Genomic DNA, 18661 nt, shown 5'->3' with positions numbered 1-18661 from the left:
GTGTTCAGGAACCTGTGTAAGGAATCATTCAGAATCTTGTACGCCACATATGTAAGACCAATCCTGGAGTATGCGGCCCCAGCATGGAGCCCGTACCTTGTCAAGCACAAGACGAAGCTGGAAAAAGTCCAAAGGTATGCCATTAGACTAGTCCCAGAACTAAGAGGCATGAGTTACGAGGAAAGGCTGCGGGAAATGCACCTTACGACACTGGAAGACAGAAGAGTAAGAGGAGACATGATCACAACCATATAAAATCCTCAGAGGAATCGACCGGGTAAACAAGGATAAACTATTCAACACTGGTGGGACGCGAACAAGGGGACACAGGTGGAAACTGAGTACCCACATGAGCCACAGATACATTACAAGGAACTTTTTCAGTGTCAGAGTAGTTAACGGATGGAATGCATTAGGAAGTGATGTGGTGGAGGCTGACTCCATACACAGTTTTAAATGTAGATATGATAGAGCCCAGTAGGCTCAGGAATATGTACACCAGTTGATTGACAGTTGAGAGACGGGACCAAAGAGCCAAAGCTCAACCCCAGCAAGCACAAACAGGTGAGTACAAGTAGGTGAGTACACACACACACACACACACACACCTGTTTGTCACCTGTGCGTAACGTGTTTTTCTCCTCAACCAGCGGCCTTAAAACCCCCGCCCCCCCGCGGCAAATCATCGCTACCTCTCAACCTCAACTCCATCATCGCCCTGGTGGTGGGCGGCGTGGGCGGCCTCTTGGTGGTGGGCGTGATCGTGTGCGCTGTGGTGCGCCTGCGTCTGGAGAGGGGGGCTGTGGTGGGTGGAGGGGGTGGGCGGCCAGGGGTGGGGGGTTGTGGGCGTGGGGGGGAAGGGGATATGAAGTCGAGTATGGAAGAGGTAGGGGTGGCGCAGGGGGCGTCTCCCCTCCTAATGCCGCCCCCTGCCACCACCCTCAAGGACCTCCCCCCACCACCCTCCTCCTCCCCTACCGACCCGGATGAGATGAACCCGGATGTCATCCCCCACTCAGGTGAGTCCTTGACTTCCTCTACCACTCAAATGAGTCCTTGACTTCCTCTACCACTTAGGTGAGTCCTTGACTTCCTCTACCACTCAGGTGAGTCCTCGACTTTCTCTACCACTCAGGTGAGTCCTCGACTTTCTCTACCACTCAGGTGAGTCCTCGACTTTCTCTACCACTCAGGTGAGTCCTCGACTTTCTCTACCACTCAGGTGAGTCCTCGACTTTCTCTACCACTCAGGTGAGTCCTCGACTTTCTCTACCACTCAGGTGAGTCCTTGACTTCCTCTACCACTCAGGTGAGTCCTTGACTTCCTCTACAACTCAGGTGAGTCTCCGACGTCAGTATAGCCACTTAGTTGAGTCTGATGATGACATTTGATACTCATGGCCGAGTCATTGATGTTATTTTTCCCACTCGGTTGAGTCGAGGAAGCCATGTGAAGCATTACTCACCACTTATGTGAGTAACTTTACATTAGGCGAGTATCAGACGTCATCGGGTACTCACATTAGCCTCTGAAGCGCTCTCTCACACTCTGGTGAGTCGTTTCGTGAGTCAGATACTCACTGAGCTTGAAGAACTACCACTCGGTACGAGATTGTGACGTCATAAGACGTTTAGGTGAACCGCGTCTTCAATCTTCACCTCATCAGGTGACTGGTGCTGACATTCTCTGACGTCATCACAAACCCGCGTGAGTTGCTGACGTCATTATTGTTATACGCGAGTTTATGACGTCACAATACTCCAACACAAACCTGTGACGTCACTTAACCATGAAATAGCATTGCAAATTAATGCAAAGATTGGGTTTGCATTACCTTAGATTTTGTCCCAAATTATATCAACAGAATGCAATTCAATTTCTTTTTTTATTATGCACCCCATTAGACTGAATGCAATGACAGTAACTAGCAGCACGCAAGAGCCACCAGAGTGCCTCTAGAGTGCCGCTAGAGTGCCGCTAGAGTGCCGCTAGAGTGTAAGGACTGTGTAATCACTCTCTCACTCTCCCGCAACAGACGCAGACTCCTGGCACATTGAAGGTGTCAACACCATCAGCTCGTCAACCCTGGCTACGGGGTACGCCACCTTGCCCAGGACTGCCCACCTGCACAGTCACCCTGCCACCTTCCAGGTGAGTCACGGACAGACAGGTAGACACAGGCAGACACAGGTAGACAGACAGGTAGACACAGGTAGACAGGTAGACACAGGTAGACTGTCTCTATCCGAGCAAAAAAGACAGGTCATCGTAACTATATAAATGTGTATTTGGTTGTAAATAAATATTGCATAAGCTGCAAGTCCGGCCCGAGGTATACTGTGGCTTGTACACCCAGGTATACTGTGGCTTGTACACCCAGGTATACTGTGGCTTGTACACCCAGGTATACTGTGGCTTGTACACCCAGGTATACTGTGGCTTGTACACCCAGGTATACTGTGGCTTGTACACCCAGGTATACTGTGGCTTGTACACCCAGGTATACTGTGGCTTGTACACCCAGGTATACTGTGGCTTGTACACCCAGGTATACTGTGGCTTGTATACCCAGGTATACTGTGGCTTGTATACCCAGGTATACTGTGGCTTGTATACCCAGGTATACTGTGGCTTGTATACCCAGGTATACTGTGGCGTGTATACCCAGGTATACTGTGGCGTGTAAACCCAGGTATACTGTGGCTTGTAAACCCAGGTATACTGTGGCTTGTATACCAAAGTATACTGTGGCTTGTATACCCAGGCATACCGTGGCTTGTAAACCCAGGTATACTGTGGCTTGTAAACCCAGGTATACTGTGGCTTGTAAACCCAGGTATACTGTGACTTGTATACCAAGGTATACCGTGGCTTGTATACCCAGGTATACTGTGAAGTGAAAACCCAGGTATACTGTGACTTGTATACCAAGGTATACTGTGGCTTGTATACCCAGGTATAATGTGACCTGTATACCCAGGTATACTGTGGCTTGTATACCCAGGTATACTGTAGCTTGTATACCCAGGTATACTGTAGCTTGTATACCCAGGTATTCTGTAGCTTGTATACCCCAGGTATAATGTGACCTGTATACCCAGGTATACTGTGGCTTGTAAACAGGTATACTGTGACTTGTAAACCCAGGTATACTGTGGCTTGTAAACCCAGGTATACTGTGGCTTGTATACCCAGGTATACTGTGGCTTGTATACCCAGGTATACTGTGGCTTGTATACCCAGGTATACTGTTGTTTGTATACCCAGGTATACTGTTTGTATACCCAGGTATACTGTTGCCTGTATACCCAGGTATACTGTGGCTTGTATATCCAGGTATACTGTGGCTAGTATACCCAGGTATACTGTTGCCTGTATACCCAGGTATACTGTGGCTTGTATACCCAGGTATACTGTGGTTTTTACACCCAGGTATAATGTGGCCTGTATACCCAGGTATACTGTGGCTTGTATATCCAGGTATACTGTGGCTTGTATACCCAGGTATACTGCGGCTTGTATACCCAGGTATACTGTGGCTTGTATATCCAGGTATACTGTGGCTTGTAAACCCAGGTATACTGTGGCTTGTAAACCCAGGTATACTGTGGCTTGTAAACCCAGGTATACTGTGGCTTGTATACCCAGGTATACTGTTTGTATACCAAGGTATACTGTTTGTATACCAAGGTATACTGTTTGTATACCAAGGTATACTGTTTGTATACCAAGGTATACTGTTGTTTGTATACCAAGGTATACAGTTGTTTGTATACCAATGTTTACTGTAGTATGTATACCCAGGTATACTGTGGCTTGTATATCTAGGTATACTGTGGCTAGTATACCCAGGTATACTGTTGCCTGTATACCCAGGTATACTGTGGCTTGTATACCCAGGTATACTTTGGTTTTTACACCCAGGTATAATGTGGCCTGTATACCCAGGTATACTGTTGTTTGTATACCAAGGTATACCGTAGTCTGTATACCCAGGTATACTGTGGCTTGTATATCCAGGTATACTGTGGCTAGTATACCCAGGTATACTGTGGCCTGTATACCCATGTATACTGTGGCCTGTATACCCAGGTATACTGTGGCTTGTATACCCAGGTATACTCTAACAGCGACACTAACATAAGACATATGCCAACTACATATATGTATGTATACTTTTGACAGAAATCTTTTATGTCCCAAACATTAAATTATTTCAGAATTCTATTGAGTCAAAAGTGAAATATATGACGTATTTCCAATAGAGTTTTTATTGGCCATAATAATATATTTTAAGACACCATCATACAGTTGTTTCAATGTTTCTTGATAATACATTTTCTGAGATGGGAGCGGGAGGGAGGGGGGACCAAGGGGATAGGATCGAGGAGGGTCATATGATTAAAACACACACACACACACCTGTGGACCAAAGAGCCAGAGCTCAACCCCCGCAAGCACAATTAGGTGAGTACACACACACACACACACACACACACACACACACACACACACACACACACACACACACACACACACACACGTTACAAGTGGAGTCACGCAGGGGTCAGTCCTTGGACCTATACTGTTTCTGGTATATGTAAATGATCTCCCAGATGGTATAGATTCGTTTCTCTCAATGTTTGCCAATTATTCAAAAATTATGAGGAGGATTGAAACAGAGGATGATAGTAGGAGGCTACAAGATGTCCTAGACAGACTGTGTAAATGGTCCAACAAATGGCTGTTGAAGTTCAATCCGAGTAAATGCAAAGTAATGAAACTAGGCAGTGGAAACAGGAGGCCAGACACAGGATACAGAAGAGGAGATGAAGTATTAAAAACAAGAGATGGGAATGGGAAGAGATTATATGTTCCGAACATATAATCTCTTCCCATAACCAAACCATCGCCAGAGAAATCCTAGTAAACAACACAGAAATCATCGATAGATACAGCGATAGCAGGCGGCTTGACGTTTGCGAGGCACTACACATCAAGAAGTCAACACCAGCAATCAACAGCCAATTATTGCACAACTATATTCTACCCACCTCAAGACTCCGCTCCAATATAGAAGCATCAAGAAATATGGACCAATAGGCTTTCTACAAACACTTCTATTCAATACCCATTGTTTCTGTTCTGTCTTGTGTTGATACTTTTAATACCCTATTAATATCCCCTCCTGTTCTGTCTTGTGTTAATGCCACATCACCCTTCCCACCTCACTCAAATGTAGATATAATATCAGAGAGACATAAGTTCTAATCAGTTGTGTATTTGTGAAGTCTTTGAAAATGTAATAAGTTTTACGAAACGCGCCCGTGTCGCGTCAGACTAGAAATAAAAATGAATTTTGGAGAAGTGATTTTTGATTTACCTCCAACAGTGAAGCGTAATGTACGAAAGATTGAGAAAATTCGTGTTAGAATTATTAATCTTACTTTTTCGGTCATATTTAATAATATATATATATATATAAGCCTATACTTGCGTAAACCACAAGTGAAGATAAACAATCTTTGGACAACACCCACCAGTGGGACTCGAACCCAGAAAGCACAACTACCTTCCAGTAGCTGGCATAACTAGTATGCTTTAACCCACTACGCCATCAGACCTTACAAAAGAAGTAGATAGTTCGAGATATATATCTCAAACATCTCTACCTCCCGAAGGCACCAGATGAGTGAGGGGTCAGTCTGCATTTTTCGTCAAGCCACTGTCAATGTGAGAGAACTCGTGTCCAGCTTATAAGCCTATACTTGCATAAACCACAAGTGAAGATAAACAATCTTTGGACAACACCCACCAGTGGGACTCGAACCCAGAAAGCACAACTACCTTCCAGTAGCTGGCATAACTAGTATGCTTTAACCCACTACGCCATCAGACCTTACAAAAGAAGTAGATAGTTCGAGATATATATCTCAAACATCTCTACCTCCCGAAGGCACCAGATGAGTGAGGGGTCAGTCTGCATTTTTCGTCAAGCCACTGTCAATGTGAGAGAACTCGTGTCCAGCTTATAAGCCTATACTTGCATAAACCACAAGTGAAGATAAACAATCTTTGGACAACACCCACCAGTGGGACTCGAACCCAGAAAGCACAACTACCTTCCAGTAGCTGGCATAACTAGTATGCTTTAACCCACTACGCCATCAGACCTTACAAAAGAAGTAGATAGTTCGAGATATATATCTCAAACATCTCTACCTCCCAAAGGTAGAGAGAAACATCTCTTCGGGAGGTAGAGATGTTTGAGATATATATCTCGAACTATCTACTTCTTTTGTAAGGTCTGATGGCGTAGTGGGTTAAAGCATACTAGTTATGCCAGCTACTGGAAGGTAGTTGTGCTTTCTGGGTTCGAGTCCCACTGGTGGGTGTTGTCCAAAGATTGTTTATCTTCACTTGTGGTTTATGCAAGTATAGGCTTATAAGCTGGACACGAGTTCTCTCACATTGACAGTGGCTTGACGAAAAATGCAGACTGACCCCTCACTCATCTGGTGCCTTCGGGAGGTAGAGATGTTTGAGATATATATCTCGAACTATCTACTTCTTTTGTAAGGTCTGATGGCGTAGTGGGTTAAAGCATACTAGTTATGCCAGCTACTGGAAGGTAGTTGTGCTTTCTGGGTTCGAGTCCCACTGGTGGGTGTTGTCCAAAGATTGTTTATCTTCACTTGTGGTTTATGCAAGTATAGGCTTATAAGCTGGACACGAGTTCTCTCACATTGACAGTGGCTTGACGAAAAATGCAGACTGACCCCTCACTCATCTGGTGCCTTCGGGAGGTAGAGATGTTTGAGATATATATCTCGAACTATCTACTTCTTTTGTAAGGTCTGATGGCGTAGTGGGTTAAAGCATACTAGTTATGCCAGCTACTGGAAGGTAGTTGTGCTTTCTGGGTTCGAGTCCCACTGGTGGGTGTTGTCCAAAGATTGTTGATCTTCACTTGTGGTTTATGCAAGTATAGGCTTATAAGCTGGACACGAGTTCTCTCACATTGACAGTGGCTTGACGAAAAATGCAGACTGACCCCTCACTCATCTGGTGCCTTCGGGAGGTAGAGATGTTTGAGATATATATCTCGAACTATCTACTTCTTTTGTAAGGTCTGATGGCGTAGTGGGTTAAAGCATACTAGTTATGCCAGCTACTGGAAGGTAGTTGTGCTTTCTGGGTTCGAGTCCCACTGGTGGGTGTTGTCCAAAGATTGTTTATCTTCACTTGTGGTTTATGCAAGTATAGGCTTATAAGCTGGACACGAGTTCTCTCACATTGACAGTGGCTTGACGAAAAATGCAGACTGACCCCTCACTCATCTGGTGCCTTCGGGAGGTAGAGATGTTTGAGATATATATCTCGAACTATCTACTTCTTTTGTAAGGTCTGATGGCGTAGTGGGTTAAAGCATACTAGTTATGCCAGCTACTGGAAGGTAGTTGTGCTTTCTGGGTTCGAGTCCCACTGGTGGGTGTTGTCCAAAGATTTTTTATTTTCACTTGTGGTTTCTGCAAGTATAGGCTTATAAGCTGGACACGAGTTCTCTCACATTGACAGTGGCTTGACGAAAAATGCAGACTGACCCCTCACTCATCTGGTGCCTTCGGGAGGTAGAGATGTTTGAGATATATATCTCGAACTATCTACTTCTTTTGTAAGGTCTGATGGCGTAGTGGGTTAAAGCATACTAGTTATGCCAGCTACTGGAAGGTAGTTGTGCTTTCTGGGTTCGAGTCCCACTGGTGGGTGTTGTCCAAAGATTGTTTATCTTCACTTGTGGTTTATGCAAGTATAGGCTTATAAGCTGGACACGAGTTCTCTCACATTGACAGTGGCTTGACGAAAAATGCAGACTGACCCCTCACTCATCTGGTGCCTTCGGGAGGTAGAGATGTTTGAGATATATATCTCGAACTATCTACTTCTTTTGTAAGGTCTGATGGCGTAGTGGGTTAAAGCATACTAGTTATGCCAGCTACTGGAAGGTAGTTGTGCTTTCTGGGTTCGAGTCCCACTGGTGGGTGTTGTCCAAAGATTGTTTATCTTCACTTGTGGTTTATGCAAGTATAGGCTTATAAGCTGGACACGAGTTCTCTCACGTTGACAGTGGCTTGACGAAAAATGCAGACTGACCCCTCACTCATCTGGTGCCTTCGGGAGGTAGAGATGTTTGAGATATATATCTCGAACTATCTACTTCTTTTGTAAGGTCTGATGGCGTAGTGGGTTAAAGCATACTAGTTATGCCAGCTACTGGAAGGTAGTTGTGCTTTCTGGGTTCGAGTCCCACTGGTGGGTGTTGTCCAAAGATTGTTTATCTTCACTTGTGGTTTATGCAAGTATAGGGTTATAAGCTGGACACGAGTTCTCTCACATTGACAGTGGCTTGACGAAAAATGCAGACTGACCCCTCACTCATCTGGTGCCTTCGGGAGGTAGAGATGTTTGAGATATATATCTCGAACTATCTACTTCTTTTGTAAGGTCTGATGGCGTAGTGGGTTAAAGCATACTAGTTATGCCAGCTACTGGAAGGTAGTTGTGCTTTCTGGGTTCGAGTCCCACTGGTGGGTGTTGTCCAAAGATTGTTTATCTTCACTTGTGGTTTATGCAAGTATAGGCTTATAAGCTGGACACGAGTTCTCTCACATTGACAGTGGCTTGACGAAAAATGCAGACTGACCCCTCACTCATCTGGTGCCTTCGGGAGGTAGAGATGTTTGAGATATATATCTCGAACTATCTACTTCTTTTGTAAGGTCTGATGGCGTAGTGGGTTAAAGCATACTAGTTATGCCAGCTACTGGAAGGTAGTTGTGCTTTCTGGGTTCGAGTCCCACTGGTGGGTGTTGTCCAAAGATTGTTTATCTTCACTTGTGGTTTATGCAAGTATAGGCTTATAAGCTGGACACGAGTTCTCTCACATTGACAGTGGCTTGACGAAAAATGCAGACTGACCCCTCACTCATCTGGTGCCTTCGGGAGGTAGAGATGTTTGAGATATATATCTCGAACTATCTACTTCTTTTGTATGGTCTGATGGCGTAGTGGGTTAAAGCATACTAGTTATGCCAGCTACTGGAAGGTAGTTGTGCTTTCTGGGTTCGAGTCCCACTGGTGGGTGTTGTCCAAAGATTGTTTATCTTCACTTGTGGTTTATGCAAGTATAGGCTTATAAGCTGGACACGAGTTCTCTCACATTGACAGTGGCTTGACGAAAAATGCAGACTGACCCCTCACTCATCTGGTGCCTTCGGGAGGTAGAGATGTTTGAGATATATATCTCGAACTATCTACTTCTTTTGTAAGGTCTGATGGCGTAGTGGGTTAAAGCATACTAGTTATGCCAGCTACTGGAAGGTAGTTGTGCTTTCTGGGTTCGAGTCCCACTGGTGGGTGTTGTCCAAAGATTGTTTATCTTCACTTGTGGTTTATGCAAGTATAGGCTTATAAGCTGGACACGAGTTCTCTCACATTGACAGTGGCTTGACGAAAAATGCAGACTGACCCCTCACTCATCTGGTGCCTTCGGGAGGTAGAGATGTTTGAGATATATATCTCGAACTATCTACTTCTTTTGTAAGGTCTGATGGCGTAGTGGGTTAAAGCATACTAGTTATGCCAGCTACTGGAAGGTAGTTGTGCTTTCTGGGTTCGAGTCCCACTGGTGGGTGTTGTCCAAAGATTGTTTATCTTCACTTGTGGTTTATGCAAGTATAGGCTTATAAGCTGGACACGAGTTCTCTCACATTGACAGTGGCTTGACGAAAAATGCAGACTGACCCCTCACTCATCTGGTGCCTTCGGGAGGTAGAGATGTTTGAGATATATATCTCGAACTATCTACTTCTTTTGTAAGGTCTGATGGCGTAGTGGGTTAAAGCATACTAGTTATGCCAGCTACTGGAAGGTAGTTGTGCTTTCTGGGTTCGAGTCCCACTGGTGGGTGTTGTCCAAAGATTGTTTATCTTCACTTGTGGTTTATGCAAGTATAGGCTTATAAGCTGGACACGAGTTCTCTCACATTGACAGTGGCTTGACGAAAAATGCAGACTGACCCCTCACTCATCTGGTGCCTTCGGGAGGTAGAGATGTTTGAGATATATATCTCGAACTATCTACTTCTTTTGTAAGGTCTGATGGCGTAGTGGGTTAAAGCATACTAGTTATGCCAGCTACTGGAAGGTAGTTGTGCTTTCTGGGTTCGAGTCCCACTGGTGGGTGTTGTCCAAAGATTGTTTATCTTCACTTGTGGTTTATGCAAGTATAGGCTTATAAGCTGGACACGAGTTCTCTCACATTGACAGTGGCTTGACGAAAAATGCAGACTGACCCCTCACTCATCTGGTGCCTTCGGGAGGTAGAGATGTTTGAGATATATATCTCGAACTATCTACTTCTTTTGTAAGGTCTGATGGCGTAGTGGGTTAAAGCATACTAGTTATGCCAGCTACTGGAAGGTAGTTGTGCTTTCTGGGTTCGAGTCCCACTGGTGGGTGTTGTCCAAAGATTGTTTATCTTCACTTGTGGTTTATGCAAGTATAGGCTTATAAGCTGGACACGAGTTCTCTCACATTGACAGTGGCTTGACGAAAAATGCAGACTGACCCCTCACTCATCTGGTGCCTTCGGGAGGTAGAGATGTTTGAGATATATATCTCGAACTATCTACTTCTTTTGTAAGGTCTGATGGCGTAGTGGGTTAAAGCATACTAGTTATGCCAGCTACTGGAAGGTAGTTGTGCTTTCTGGGTTCGAGTCCCACTGGTGGGTGTTGTCCAAAGATTGTTTATCTTCACTTGTGGTTTATGCAAGTATAGGCTTATAAGCTGGACACGAGTTCTCTCACATTGACAGTGGCTTGACGAAAAATGCAGACTGACCCCTCACTCATCTGGTGCCTTCGGGAGGTAGAGATGTTTGAGATATATATCTCGAACTATCTACTTCTTTTGTAAGGTCTGATGGCGTAGTGGGTTAAAGCATACTAGTTATGCCAGCTACTGGAAGGTAGTTGTGCTTTCTGGGTTCGAGTCCCACTGGTGGGTGTTGTCCAAAGATTGTTTATCTTCACTTGTGGTTTATGCAAGTATAGGCTTATAAGCTGGACACGAGTTCTCTCACATTGACAGTGGCTTGACGAAAAATGCAGACTGACCCCTCACTCATCTGGTGCCTTCGGGAGGTAGAGATGTTTGAGATATATATCTCGAACTATCTACTTCTTTTGTAAGGTCTGATGGCGTAGTGGGTTAAAGCATACTAGTTATGCCAGCTACTGGAAGGTAGTTGTGCTTTCTGGGTTCGAGTCCCACTGGTGGGTGTTGTCCAAAGATTGTTTATCTTCACTTGTGGTTTATGCAAGTATAGGCTTATAAGCTGGACACGAGTTCTCTCACATTGACAGTGGCTTGACGAAAAATGCAGACTGACCCCTCACTCATCTGGTGCCTTCGGGAGGTAGAGATGTTTGAGATATATATCTCGAACTATCTACTTCTTTTGTAAGGTCTGATGGCGTAGTGGGTTAAAGCATACTAGTTATGCCAGCTACTGGAAGGTAGTTGTGCTTTCTGGGTTCGAGTCCCACTGGTGGGTGTTGTCCAAAGATTGTTTATCTTCACTTGTGGTTTATGCAAGTATAGGCTTATAAGCTGGACACGAGTTCTCTCACATTGACAGTGGCTTGACGAAAAATGCAGACTGACCCCTCACTCATCTGGTGCCTTCGGGAGGTAGAGATGTTTGAGATATATATCTCGAACTATCTACTTCTTTTGTAAGGTCTGATGGCGTAGTGGGTTAAAGCATACTAGTTATGCCAGCTACTGGAAGGTAGTTGTACTTTCTGGGTTCGAGTCCCACTGGTGGGTGTTGTCCAAAGATTGTGTATATATATATATATATATATATATATATATATATATATATATATATATATATATATATATATATATATATATTATATATATATATATATTATTAAATATGACCGAAAAAGTAAGATTAATAATTCTAACACGAATTTTCTCAATATTTCTTATGTTTCTTTTTACTGTCGATGGTAATTGAAAAATCAATTCTCCAAAATTCCTTTTTATTTCTAGTCTGACGTGACGCTTGAATGTGTTTTGTAATAACGTATTACATTTTCAAAGACTTTAATTTACATACACACAACTTGTAACCTGAAAACACTTAACAGAGTTATACTAATGCAAAACAGCTTGTCTTATATACTCGCATTTGGGTGAGGTGATATGTAGAAACAGTTTTGAATGAGGTGAAAAAACTTTTGACCAACACAAGACAGAACACGGTTCAAGGGGTATAAATTGGATAAGTGAAAGAGAAGAATGGAAGTAAGTGCAAAGGGCCTATTGGCCTATACTTCCTCTTGATGCTTCTATATTGGTATGGGGTCTTGAAGTGGGTAGAATATAGTTGTGCATTAATTGGCTGTTGATTGCTGGTGTTGACTTTTTGATGTGTAGTGCCTCGCAGATGTCAAGCCACCTGCTATCGCTGTATCTATCGATGATTTCTGTGTTTGTTAAGACTGCTCTGGTGATGGTCTGGTTGTAGGAAGAGATTACATGTTCCTTAATGGAGCCCTGTTGCTTATGCATTGTTAATCACCTGGAGAGAGATGTTGTTGTCTTGCCTATATACTGAGTTCTATGGGGCATACAGTCCCCAAGTGGACATTTGAAGGCATAGACGACGTTGGTCTCTTTTAAGGCATTCTGCTTTGTGTCTGGAGAGTTTTTTCATGAGTAGATTGGCCGTTTTTTTGGTTTTATAGTAAATGGTCAATAGTATCTTCTGATTTTTGTCTGCAAGGATAACGTTCCTATTAACAATATCTTTCAGGACCCTTTCCTCCATTTTATGAGCTGTGGAAAAGAAGTTCCTGTAAAATAGTCTAATAGGGGGTACAGGTGTTGTGTTAGTTGATTCTTCAGAGGTTGCATGGCGTTTCACCTTCCTTTTTATGATGTCTTCATCGAAACCATTGGAGAAGCCGTTGTTGACTAGAACCTGCCTAACCCTACAGTGTTCTTCATCGACTTGCTTCCATCCTGAACTGTGGCTGAGAGCACGGTCGACGTAAGCGTTGAAAACACTTCTCTTGTACCTGTCTGGGAAGTCACTGTTAGCATTTAGGCACATTTCCTATGTTTGTTTCCTTAGTGTAGACTGCAGTGTGGAAACCTCCGCTCCTTTCCGTGACTGTTACAAGTTCAAGTTCAAGTTCAAGTATGTTTATTGAGACAAGAAAAAAATACATCTCAAAGGGATAGAGTAGCTTAGGCTATTTCTACCCCCCTTGTGACTGTTACATCTAGTAAGGGCAGCTTCCCATCCTTCTCCATCTCTTAAGTGAAACTCATCACAATATTCTGCTCAAATGCCTCCTTCAGCTCCCGCAGACGTTTGACATCAGGTACCTGTTTAAAAATGTCGTCCGTGCCACTACCGCACTAGCTCGATTCCTTCCCGTTCCGATTCATACCAAGCCTTGTTTAGTCCAGCTTCGTGGGCCAAATACTTTGATCTCCTCCCTCTTGATTCTACGCCTCCTTACGATTTCTCCCTCCATAGACATCCTGTTGATTCTGTAGATGCCTCTGTTACCTTCCACCCCCACCCGTCTCTGTACACGTGTCGTTGCTGCTCCTTCACAGGATGCAGCCTCCCGCTTGGCTGCCTTATCCTGACTTGGTGAGACCCCTGTTCGGGTCTCCAAGAACACTCAGTTGAATGCCAGTGTTGGCACTATTCTCCTCCCGCCCTATGTTGCGACAGGTGTTCGGAATATACTGGACTGCCACGATGATATTCGGCATATCCTCGAAGCCCAGGGCCATTCTGTCCTCCAGGAAGACATGTTTATTCGTCTCCCTCGTGGTCGTCGCCGTCAGCCCTTTCGGGTTGTGAAGATTACCTCTGATGGTAGGACCCTCCCGCTTTCTGTCATTCTTACTGGTGCCAGGTGCTCCTCTCGGTTGTTTTATCCTCCTCCTCCTCCGGACCCCGCTCGTCCGTCTCTGATCTGTTCTCCCGCTTCCTTCCCTCCATCTTTGCTCAGTTTACCCATGCCTTCTAACCCTGACTTTGTTGACCCTGATCCCGACCTTGACCTTCTTTAACGTACTATGTTCCTCTTTCACCTTTGCTTCTTCCTAGTTCTCTGTTGCTGTCCTTTCTCTTCCTGTCGATGTCTATTCTTCAATGGAACATTCGTGGTTATTACGCCAATTTCCTTGAACTCCAACTTCTGCTTTCACGATTTTCGCCCCTTTGTGTCTGTCTCCAGGAGCCAATGCTTGTTGCTCGTCCTGATCGCTTTTGTGGCTACTCCTTTCTCTCCCCCCCCCCCCTAACAGAAGGGCTCCTAACCCTTCTGCTCTCCTGATTCGTTCTCATGTTCCCTTTGTTCCCTTGCATTTTCCTTCGCCTCTCCATTGTTCTGCGGCTCGTACCTTTGTGAGGAAATGGTACACAGTTTGTTCCATATATCTTTCCCCGAGTTTCCTGCTTTCTCTTCCTGATCTTAAACACCTACTGGACTCCTTGCTGGAACCCTGTGCTCCTGCTAGGTGATTTCAATTGTCGACATACCCTTTGGGGTGATGTTCTGATAAACACCCAAGGTCGCCTTCTTGAAGCGTTCATCCTCTCTTCTCCCCTGTCTCTTATGAATTCTGGTGAGCCCGCTCATTTGGACTCTCGGACTCACTCCCTTTCCTGTCTTGATCTTTCTCTTAGCTCGTCTTCCCTTTACTTAGATTTCGGGTGGCGGGTTCTTGATGACCTCCATGGCAGTAACCATTTTCCCATCCTTGTTACTTTTTTATCTTTTCACCCTCCCCTCTCCTTCCCTAGGTGGCGGTTTGCCAAGGCTGACTGGCCCCTCTTTACCGTCCGTGCTACTATCTACAACCTATCCATTCTGCCTCTCCCTCGCGCCCTCCTCCTTTTTTATGACACAGTCTTCAATGCTGCCCTCCGCTCTATTCCTCGCTCTTCCTCTCGGGGAACGCGGAAGTGAGTTCCCTGGTGAAAAGTGGACTGTGCTCGGGCTGTTCACTGTAAGCGTGCAGCCTGTAAGAGACATTGTCGCCGGCAGACGCATGAATCTTTTCATTCGTTTCGGAAGGCAAGTGTGGTGGCCCGTAGGACCATCCATATGGCTAAACGTGCATGTTTGCTGTCTTATGTTTCCACCATCACGTCCGAAACTTCTCTCCGGCTGATCTGAAAGCGAATCCGCAAGACAGCGGGTAAGTTCATTCCTGATGTCTCCCTAGTCCATCACCTCGGTGGTACTCTTGTGGCGGACCCGTTGCAGGTCGCGACTAAATTGGGTTTCCACTTTTCGTCTGTTAGCTCGGGTTCTTATCTTCCCCATTCCTTCCTTCATCGTAAGCCTCTTCTTGAGTCTCGTCCTTTGGATTTCTGTACATATCTCTGCATTCCCTATAACGATCCCTTTTCTATCCCTGAGCTCCAGTCTGCCCTGGCTCTCTGCGGTTCTACGGCGACAGGCTCTGATGGCATTCATTATGAGATGCTTCGACATCTCCCTCCGTGCTCGTCTCAGTATTTACTGAGTCTGTTTAATCGGGTCTGGGAGTCGTCGTCAGTCCCTGAGGACTGGCTCGATGCTGTTGTCCTCCCTGTTCGGAAACCAGGGTCTCTCGGGTCTTCCCACAAGGACTTCCGGCTTATCCCTCACGAGTTGTGTCTGCAAGCTATTTGAATGTATGGTTAACGTTCGTTTGATGTGGTTCTTAGAGCAATATCACCTCCTTTCCCCTTTCAATTTGGTTTTCGCGAATGCCACAGCACAACAGATGTCCTGGTGAACTTGCTGCGAAGACCTTCATTGTTGCCGTCCTTTTTGACCTGGAAAAAGCTTACGACACTACTTGGTAGTATCATATTCTATCCCAACTACATTCTTTTGGCCTTCGCAGGAATCTCCATCTCTTCCTCCAAGGTTTCGTCTCTCCTCGTTCCTTTCGAGTGAGGCTCGGTACCACTCTCTCTGCCCCTTTTCGGCAATATGAGGGGTGTGCCCCAAGGTAGTGTTCTGAGCACTACTCTTTTTTTTCTTGCTGCTCTCAATAGTCTTCTTTCCTCCCTTCCTTCTGGCGTCTTCTCCGCTCTCTATGTAGACGATCTTACCCTTTGCTGTCAGTGTGATGATTCGCCTCTCCCTCAATGGCGGCTTCAACTTACAATTGATGCCGTGTCACCTTGGACCACCGATCATGGTTTCAAATTCTCTGTGTCTAAGACTTGTGCTATGACTTTTACTCGGAAGGGTGTCATTCTTCATCTCCTTTGTCGCTTTATGGACATACCCTTGTGTACAAGGATTCCACTAAGCTTTTGGGGTTAATCTTTGACACTCGTTTGTCTTGGTCAGCCCATATCTCTTACCTCCGTGCTGAATGCTCTAAGGCCCTTTCCCTCCTTAAGGTTTTCTCCCTTACTTTTTGGGGGGCGAATAGGCGTACGCTCCTCTCTCTACATTCCTCACTCGTCCTATCTAAACTCGATTATGGTTGCCCTGCTTACTTGTCCGCTTCTCCTTCTACTCTTCAGTCGTCTTGATACTTTGCACGTGCTGGGTTGTGCCTCAGCTCAGGTGCCTTTCATTCGACTCCCTTCCCTTAGCTTGTATGTTGACACTGGCTTCCTATCTCTCCGGGACCACCGTCATCGCTACTGTTTTCGCTATCTGGCGTGGTCCTTGCAACATCCTTCCTCTCACCTCTGTCGTGCTTTGACTTTTACCCCTCCTGTAGTTCCTGTTCCTCTTCACCACCTCCATCTTTCTGTCCGGCTATCTCGCTTACAGGTCTCTTTCCATTCGTCTTATATTTCTCCTTGTATTATTCCTCCCTTGCCCCCATGGAGGGTCCCACTTCCAAAGTTTTATATATCCTTGATCCCGCATTATTAAAGTAAGTAATTATCAAAAGAAGGCACCAAACAGGGAAGTATGTAGCACCACCAAATGAGCGGAATAATCAGAGGGCGCTAAATATCACCAAGGATGCCAATACAAGAACAAAAGCTCATAAGGCGAACGATATCAAAAGTATCCGAGTCACCAAGAATTCTATTGAGTGACAGGTGACCGCAAGGGGTGGTCGGAAAGCAAGACACACGCTCGTCCTGGAAGTCAGGACATTCAAGAAGGACATGCACGACCGTAAGAGGGACAATGCAATTAGGACAATAAGGAGCAGGGTGGTGCTCCATCAAGTGACCATGGGTTAAGCGAGTATGGCCAATATGCAACCTCGCCAGAGCCGTTTCCCATTGCCGGTTATGGTGGTAGGAGGACGGCCACGAGGAAACACAACATTTAAGAGTACGTAGTTTGTTACCAGTAACAGACGACCAAGAAGCCTGCCAACGGGTAAGGATGGAGGAATGGATAACCGGGTAAAAGTCGGAATATGGAATACCTTTACGAGAGATGCGATAAGAGCAGACAGCTTCCTTGGCGTTAGCATCCGCACGCTCATTTAAAGACACACCAATATGGCTGGGAACCCAACAAAACTCAACCGACTTAAATTTACTGTGAACAAGAAACAGCCAATGCTGGATCTCGACAGCTACTGGATGAACCGAGAGTCAACAACAACTACAAAGGGAGACTGACAACGAGAAAGCAGGAGACGAAGAGCATAGAGAATAGCATAAAGTTCCGCTGTGAAGATGCTATTCTCCGGAGGTAAGCAACACATATAAGTGCGATCAGGAAAAACAACAGAGTAGCCAACACCGTCCGCAGACTTAGACTCATCGGTGAAGACAGAAACGGAGCGGGAGTGAGAAGAAAAGTGCTCAAGGAAAAGACATTTTAGAACCGTTGGAGGGGCAAAAGCTTTAATGATGCGGGTCAAGGATGTACAAAACTACGAGAGGGGGACTCTCCACGGGGGCAAAGAAGGAACAACACGAGGAGAAACATTAGAAATACGAACGGAAAGAGAATCCTGTAAACAAGATAACTGGACAGAAAGAGAGAGGTGGTGAAGAGGAACAGGAACCGCAGGAGGGGTAAAAGTTAAAGCACGACAGAGGTGAGAGAAAGGATGTTGTAAGGACCCCGCATTATTAAAGCTTTTATTCCTCCTACGGTTCTGAAACGCCTTTTCTTGAGCACTTTTCTTCACACTCCTGCTCCGTTTCCATCTTCACCAATGGGTCTAAGTCCACGGATGGTGTGGGCTACTCCATTGTTTTTCCTGACCACACTTATAGGTGTCGCCTTCCTTCAGAGACTCGCATCTTCTCAGCAGAACTTTATGCTATTCTCCATGCTCTCCGTCCCCTGCTTTCTCGTTGTCAATCCTCCTTTGTGATTGTCGTTGACTCTCGTAGTGTTCTCATGGCTCTCGGGTCTTTAATCCTGTCCAACCCGTTGTCGTCGAGATTCAACATTGGCTGTTTCTTATCACTAGTAAATTTAAATTCGTGGAGTTTTGCTGGGTTTCGAGCCATCTTCGTGTTTCTTTAAATGAGCATGCGGATGCTGCCGCTAGAGAGGCTATCCGCTCTTGTCCCATTTCCCATAAAGGTATTCCTTTTTCTGACTTTTATCTGGTT

The 18661-nt window shown here is 45.2% G+C and overlaps 1 long non-coding RNA gene across 1 annotated transcript in view; it reads left to right on the top strand.

Moving 5' to 3' along the window:
* Positions 1-870: 870 nt before the first annotated feature.
* Positions 871-18661, top strand: part of LOC123748220 (uncharacterized) — a 62759-nt gene continuing 44968 nt past the window's right edge. Inside the window, exon 1 of the long non-coding RNA XR_011228103.1 lies at positions 871-2152. This is a non-coding gene — a long non-coding RNA (uncharacterized lncRNA). The remainder of the gene's footprint in view (positions 2153-18661) is intronic.

Source organism: Procambarus clarkii, chromosome 11, assembly GCF_040958095.1.
Source record: "Procambarus clarkii isolate CNS0578487 chromosome 11, FALCON_Pclarkii_2.0, whole genome shotgun sequence".
Classification (NCBI taxonomy): Eukaryota; Metazoa; Arthropoda; class Malacostraca; order Decapoda; family Cambaridae; genus Procambarus; species Procambarus clarkii.
This window is presented reverse-complemented; position numbering and strand designations above follow the sequence as displayed.